The sequence below is a fragment of the Pantherophis guttatus genome, chromosome 3 (genome assembly GCF_059756535.1).
Source record: "Pantherophis guttatus breed Tessera chromosome 3, ASM5975653v1, whole genome shotgun sequence".
In the NCBI taxonomy this organism is placed as follows: Eukaryota; Metazoa; Chordata; class Lepidosauria; order Squamata; family Colubridae; genus Pantherophis; species Pantherophis guttatus.
In genome coordinates, this window is record NC_142065.1 from 183377903 (window position 1) to 183386003 (window position 8101).

The following is an 8101-nucleotide window of genomic DNA, read 5'->3' on the forward strand; positions in this document are numbered from 1 at the left end:
TCATAGTCCTAAATTTTTAAAGGAATTATTTTGCTTTCAGTAAATTTATATACAATATGAGTTTTTTTAAATTGCTATGTAGCCTAAATAGAGTATTGGATGACCCACATGGATTTAAAAAAGGATTTTCTTCCCTATTCTTTTCTATGGTTGAAGAATTCGGGTCAACTAAACATTTTCATTTGTGACTAGGGCAAATAATGGAATGCTACCTCAAGGTCTATAAAGATTAATGAATGAAAGACTCATGTCACAACAAATAACTCTGTGATTCTTTTAACAATTTCTTTTTAGCTTATGAAATGTTTTCTTCTTAAAAAGCAGGTTGCTGATGGTACAATCCACCAAATTAAAATTATTTTAATAACTGGATAATATGAAACTTAAGTTACTTAATGGAAATTGATGCATGAATGAGCCTTGCCTCTCTTATCCACTGTTATTAAAGTTTCTTCAGCAAACACTGGCTTTCAGCTATATTAAGAATAATCCAGGAAATTAATTTTTCATTAAAATAGATTTTAACAAAAAAAAAATAGAAAAAATAATTTATGTAGTTGTTAAATTTTTTGTTAAATAGTTGTTAAATGATTCTTCCAAGTATGTGTGTTTTTTTTAACCTTTATTTATAGAGGATTACTATGGCTCACATTCCATGCAACATCTATGGGGCATACACATAAGAACCAGAAAAAATATTTAAGAATATAACCGATTCTAATTTGATTTGTACAAAGTGATTTGTAATCTTGCACTAAGATTATGATGTCTTTATTTAAAGCATTTTGGCTCTGTAAAAGAAAAGAATGATTTTGTAACTGTAACATGAAAATAATCACCAAAATTATTTATTCATCCAAATTATATTTAATATATAGCAAGACTAAATTTTGTTGTCAAACAATTGTATAGTATAAATGCTCTTTTCTTATTTAAAAAAAACCAGTTGTTTGGTTATCTGTGATTTGTTAATTGAACCAATTGCTTAAGTTCATATACATTTTAAGCCATAGGCCATGTTTTTCACATCAACAACAGCTAAGTTCATATTTTGGCTGTGTGCAACTTTTTCCTCTATGAAGGAATTCACATGAATGCACTATCAACAGAGGATTGTACAGCCTCTGCTTAAAACATTCAGTGAAGGCTGCTCATTGCCAACCATAATCCAAGATTCCACTGACCAATTGTTCTATCTGTTAGAAGCTTCTCATAACATTTAATTGGATCCTGTTTTCCTGTATAAAAAACCCACTATTGTTCTATTTCTGCACTCTAGCCAATAAAGAACAGATCTTTGACTGTATTCTGAATGACACCTTTTCAGGTTGTTCCTTTCTTAGTCATCATTTTCAAAAGCTAAACATTCCCAGTTCCCTTAGTCTCTCTTTCCAAGGCTTATCTGCCAGTCCCTTGATCCATTATCCTTTGCACCTGTTCCAATGGTTCTGAAAAATGTGCTCAAGATGGGGATAAGAACTCCAATATATACAAGAAAACATCTATTACTATCCAATTTTTGGAATTTTATTTCTATCAATGCAGCGTAAAGCTGCATTTGCCTTTTTACAATCATACAATTGCATCTTACAATTGACTTATACAGAATTCAGTTTGTAAACACCTACTGTATTGCTCCAAATTCCTTGATAATCTTTGTCCTTCATGTGTCCATCTGATTTCTTGGCAATTGGCATGCTTCTAAATGTTAATTTCATTCTGTTATTTCACCCACTTCTCTAATCTATCAAAAGAATTTTGAACTTATTGTCTCTCTTCTTCAGCCTTAGGTATCCCATCCAATTTTGCATCATGTACAAATCTGATAGATAATCCCTCTGTCTCTTCATCAGAGTCATTAATAAAATGTTGAAGAGTCCAATGGACTAAAATTTTTTTTAAAAAAGTAACTGCATCCAGGTGGGATCAAAAACATCAAGAATAGGAACAGGAACAGAACGGAACGGAACAGAACAGAATTCTTTATTGGCCAAGTGTGACTGGACACTCAAGGAATTTGTCCGCGGTGCATAAGCTCATAGTGTACATATGAACAGCAAGTAATAGGTCATAGGTCATAATCATAGTTACAATCATTAATCATAAGTTACAAGCAACAATCGATAAATCATAAGAAACCAAAAGGAGAAAATAACATTAAATAAAATATAATAAATATAATAAATCATATTAAGGCTTGGTGAAATATCCAAACATAATCAACGTGTATATAGATTATAGAATCCATAAAAAAGGATCCTAAAATGTTCCTTTTGCAGGTTGAAGAGTCAATGATAACCTTTTCTGACTCCACATGCTGAAGAGCTACATAATGCATGCCCTGCATCAAGCTTGCCAAGAAAGGACTTATGAAAGAATTATAACTCAATATTTTATTGTGATATTTTATTATATTGTAAAACTACATAATCCATTTTATTTTTTCAATACAGTGCTATTTGTACGGTGTTAATTAAAGATTGTTAACATTTTAATATTTAGATATCAGTAAGAACATTTCAAATGCTGCATTTTTAAAAAATAACCCTCTTTCATTCTTGAAATCTGATTTATCTTCCTGCAATTTGTAAATACATCAACCATGGTATATTCTGGCCTAAAGACAGAACACGAATTATGCAATATTTTAATTGCTCTGAATCCTAATTCTAATCCTAACTGGCAGACTCTTAATACTTTGCAAAATGATTTATACATGGAAACATTTTTCTTTTTTCTTATCAGCTCAAATATTCAGCACAAATGATGATAATAAATTACTTTGCTCCTTGCCAGATCTCTGAATGCCAGATCCAAAGAAAAGGTTAAAGACCTTTCATATTCCCAGCATTACACTTCAGATACTTAGAAATCACTGGCTGTGTACATAGATAAGTAGATCATTAGTTGTATTTAGCTGAAAAGCTTTTCTGTTGCATGACTAGCTTGGAAGTTTTCTCTTCAAGTAACAGTGGGAGTAAGTTCCATGGAGAGATCACCATAAATACACACCTCCGCATCTATGCAGAGAAAACTCCAGCTTATGCATGGCAGAAGGAAAGGTTTTTTAGTGCTTGGGAGCCAAAGGAAATAAAGATTTCAGCCTGGGAGTGGCATTTCAAAGACTGCACTGCAGCTGCAGTTTGTGGGGGCATTGTACCCTATGTGCAAGAGAATTATCTTGAATTTTTTCTAATCAATCCAAAGAAAGTATATGCAACATTTAATGATGGATGGTGTATTATCGTTTAACACTTTAACATGATGCTTTCTAGTTCTGTAAGAACTACAAATCTTAAAATTTCCAGTATGCGTGTGAAAATTTACTTTAAGATCCAAGATCCAAAGTTTATTCTAATTTATCATGTTCAAGAATTATACATGTATATAGTATACAGTTTACTCATTGCAGCATTTTCTATAGCTTATGACTCCTAATTTCTACATTTAATAGCAAAGTTCATCAGGCTAACTTACATCACAGGCTGTTGCAAATATAAGATACTCATGGCATTTCTATTATCTATTTCAAGTTATGATGTCATATACTGTTTGCAGTTAATGATTTAAAACTTGGATGGATCATTAAACACATTTAGAAAATTGCTTCTGAGTAAACCTAAGATACAGTTGCAACCACAGTTCAGAAAAATTAACATTATATATCATGATTGATATCTATCTGCATAGTTTATTCTTTCTCCTGCTTTAGAAGAAACAATCCTATTATCAAAATAAGGTAGTCTTTCAAACAGCATAAGGTACCATATTAGCTTGACCTCAAAAGATCCAGAGAACAGATGTTGTGGTTTATTAATTAAACATTGCCAATAACTACTAGCAGCTATCCAGAGTATACTTTATAGCAGGATCCTTGCACCTTTGTCATTTTGTGTGGCTCTCAAAATCTTAAAGTTGCGGAGGTTGAGACATACTACTGTATACTAAAGTAGAATTGAACTGAATTCCTGTTGGCTTCATAATCATGTATGCAATTAGTTTTCTTGGCTACCATATAAAAGTGATTAGTCACTGCCTTTTTCAAGGCTTTTTTTCCCTTTAGATTTCACAGATTAATGTTCCATTATTCTTTTGAAGTCTCCCATCCAAATACCAATAAGGCTTGACCCTGCTTTTAACGTTCCTGTTCAGGTAAGGTCTGCTGGATGCTAACAGCAGCCGATATGTCTCACCTTCTTATAATTGCTCTTCATTTTCTGTGCTGTGAAACCAAGAATGAAATGCAGACATAGAGTTCACCTCTTCTATCATACACTGAGTAGTATCAATTTATTCCACAAAATTATAATTATATACTTAATATTGTCAAAAATCATCTTGCTCTTGCCAATGAAGAAAAGGTTTCTTGGAATGCTCTCTCTTTTTGATAATATTTTTTTAAGGTTTAAAGATACAAAGTTAAAAAAGAAAAATACTAATAAAAATATAAAAAGAAAAAAGAAGAGGCACGGAAAAAAGAAAAGATATATAAAAATGACTTAACAAGATAATAAGTTAGTATACTATATTATATACTATACAATTACCATGTTTCCCCGAAAATAAGACCCTGTCTTATATTTTTTTTGAACCCTGAAATAAGTGCTTGGCCTTATTCCCATGAGCTCAAAAGCCCGATTGGGCTTATTATCAGGGGGATGTCTTATTTTGGGGGAAACAAGGTAGTTTCAAAATCTTTGTATATGTGTATATAAAATTTTCAAAACTCTCCAAAACCAACATTTGAGTAGCCCTTTTACTGTTTAAATAAGTTTAAATCCTTAAACTTGCATGAAACGTCTTTTATTAAGAATAGAAGGAAATTCACAGAGAGTAATGAAACTTGCTCTTCTGAAGATTCTTGACATCCATAAAACCACTAACAAGAAATTTCCTAAAGTGGTTAAGAAAAGAAGTATCAGAAAAGAAGAAGCAAACCCAGTATCTTTTTGAAGGAGTGGAACTGTGGCTTAGGTGAGAAGACTTTCCTTCAGCTCCCAGACTTCTAAAAACCACTAGAGGCTCTTACAGTCCCTCATGGGGCGCCACTGTATGGAGTACCTGTGGGTGATCCTGGTCCTCTCATTATTCCAGAGGGGAATTCTGAGCTGATCCATTCACCAGCTTCCGTTTCTGCTGTGGTCATTACCTTTGCTCTTGTGAACAGTTTTCAGTCCATCATTGCTTCCCAGAAGCTATTTCTTGGAATTCTTCCATAGTCCATTGATATGCATGAATCCCCACATTCCAAAATTAAATTAGATAAATCTGCACAAATACAGCATCTATATTAGTCACAACGGCCCTAAAGTGGTGCTGACAGATTTCAGAAAAATGTTCACATAAATCTGAGGACAAGCAAAGGTACCACTACATACAAAGTCAAGCTGCAATCAGTTAACTGATAGCTGAGAGAATGTTAAATTAGAAATAAATCTAACTGAAATGTGCTGTGACTAGAATAGGGGAAAAAAATCCCTTTGCCACTGTTTACAAAGACTTGGCAACAATCCACTAGATGCTGCACAACCTGTGATCCAATACCTGGAACTGAATAATCCTGCAGCTCTTTCTGTGCTAGAGTAAATTACTCATACTGCATGTACATTACACTTGCCACATGCTACCTTTTCTCCATCCTCTGCTAGAATCACAATGGAGGTTTCTTTCCTACTGCAGCAATCTCCTCATCCCATCATGTTCTCCCAAATAATGTCACACCAGACCTTAGTTCTTTGAACTGCTTTTTACAAACCCTTAATTTAGAAATACTTCCACTGACATCATGGGGGTTTATGAGAAATTACAACCACAAACAGCTGCAATCAAACAACCAGCTCTTATAGCCTATGTTACAGTTTATAGACAACTAGGGATTCCCCCCCACCCCAAGGAAACACATTACCTTTCAAATTCTATGACTGCACAAGTCCTTAATTTCAGAATGTAAAGGCACCTAAACACAAATTGTTATTGAAGTTCATAATTGGCAACCTTCCACTAATTTATTTAGACATTATGCCAAGTTGCATCTACTCTCTCAGCTTTTTCTTTCCTCTTGAGCGTTCTTCAACCCCCTTCTCCGCAAAGCCTTCTAAAGTGCCTCTCAGAAACAAATTTGTCATTCCCCATTCGTCTGTACACATTTATTCTAGGATTTTTCCCTAGACCACCCAGCAAGTTTCATAAACTGAACAGGAACATCATTCCACTGCATTTCCCCCACTCCGAAGTCAAGCTGCAATCAATTAACTGATACCACAATCTTATGATCTAAGAAATGCACAAGCTCAAGAAGTATTTATTGATTTCCACTGAACTTTCTTCTGGGAGAAGGCTAAAAATCCCTCTTCGCACGTGGTGGGAGTAAGTGGTAGCCATTTCTGCACCCCAAAACTGCACCACTCCTTCTCAATCTCAGTCTTCTGCAAGCCCCACAACTGTTAGCAAAATGCTGCCCTCTTGGATCAATGGGATTTCATTTTTGAGATGCAGAAAGAAAGCCCTTTCACTGTTCACTCTTCAAATTTTGTGTGTATTGCATTAGCCCTTGGACTACATCTTCTGAGACCATAGGTTAACCGGCTGGCGGCCACTTGTTCCTTCTCCATATAGGAATCCAGAAGCAAAGGTCGGCATCCTCTGGCCCCTGCGCTCCCTTCCTTCCAACTGCCAAGGCTCTTTCTGAACAGGGGGTTCAGTTTTTCTGGGTCCAAGTTACCGAATCTGGGGCTCTTGTAGCTTCCCAGAAATGCTCCTGAGCATCTACAGAGTACAACTGCCCTCACTACTTAGAGCCAGCTAAGCCACGCTCCCCACCCCTCCAAGATCTATTGGATCCTGGGATCCTGCAGCAGGAAAGCCTCCCCAAGCAGAAGGGCTCCGTCTCTCGTCATTTGTCGGGGTCCGTATTAAAAGGCCAACCTTTCCCGACTTACCAGAAATCGCGGCACCTCCGCCGGACTCCCCGGACAGTCCGTGGCCGAAGATGCTCTCCAGCGTGAGTCGCCGCGCCTCCAGAGGCGGCAGCCGGCACTACCGCGCTACTACGACTCCTGCGGCGAGAAGCGCCGAGTCCAACGGGAGCCAGCCTGGGGAGCCTGGAGCCCTCCGCAATCTCGTTTGGCAAATTAAACGGAGAAGGCGGGGAGGGAGGCAAGCAAGGGAGACGCCGCCAGGGAACGAGCAAGCGCGGCGCCCAGGGCATCCGCCTCACTCTTTCGCAGTCAGGCGCGGGGTGAAGGCGAGGGAGAAGAGCCCCCACAGCAGGCAGTTTCTCCGACTCAGGAATTTTGATACGGGAGGGCGGGAGAAGGGGGAAAAAAAAAAAAAACGCCGCACGACTCTAGTAATAGCAGCCGCTGCGCCACCGCGAGAAGGAGGAGCGCCAGCGGAGCAAGGAGAGGACAGCGCGAAAGCATCGCCGGCAATGCGCATGAGCGCCAGCTCGCAAGACTCGCCACCGCCGGCACTGCTGGCGGCAGCGGCGGCGTCGGTCAAATGACGAGAGTGGCGAGCTGGCGGCCTTCATTCAGGGCGAGACGGAGGTCGTGGCCGCCTTGGTCCTTCGGTCGACGGCCAAGCCGGCCGCTTCCTCCGTCTCGCCGTCCCTGCTGGGCACTCGCGCTTCTCCGTCCGCGCCTCTCCGACCTCCCTTGAACTTTCCGTCGGAGCAATATTGCCAGCCAGCGTTTTTCTTCGAGGGGAGGCTGGTTTCCCCCCCCCCCCCCCGCTCCCCCTATCCGTGGCGTCAGGTTGCTCAAGCTTGCCTGGCCTGGCCGGTGGAAGATCCCTGCCAATTTTTAAAGCGGGCAGATGGTGGCCAGTGCAGCCTTTAAGTGGGTCAGTGGGCCGTCTCATACGTCGAAAGCTAGAAGGGCTTATGCGATCATCCCGATCGGGTGATTTTAATCAAGTCTGATGCGCATTGATGATTCATTGCAGGCATCACAGCATCTCTTAGCCATCGGTGATTTCACCCAGAAGGAGAGATGTATTACTCTGATGGTGGCGGAAAAATCAGAAGGAATCTTGTGCCACCTTTTCAGATTATATCACATTTTATTAAAAGACAAGCTTTTGTGAACTGCAGCCCCCTTCA

At 38.8% G+C, this 8101-nt stretch overlaps 1 protein-coding gene across 1 annotated transcript in view; it reads right to left on the minus strand.

Annotated features, from left to right (window-relative positions):
* The window catches only part of PAG1 (phosphoprotein membrane anchor with glycosphingolipid microdomains 1), an 89335-nt gene extending 81613 nt beyond the window's left edge, over window positions 1–7722 (minus strand). Inside the window, exon 1 of the mRNA XM_034430028.3 lies at window positions 6939–7722. The gene's annotated coding sequence lies outside the window, so the exon portion shown is untranslated. The remainder of the gene's footprint in view (window positions 1–6938) is intronic.
* Between the last annotated feature and the right edge of the window lie 379 nt (window positions 7723–8101).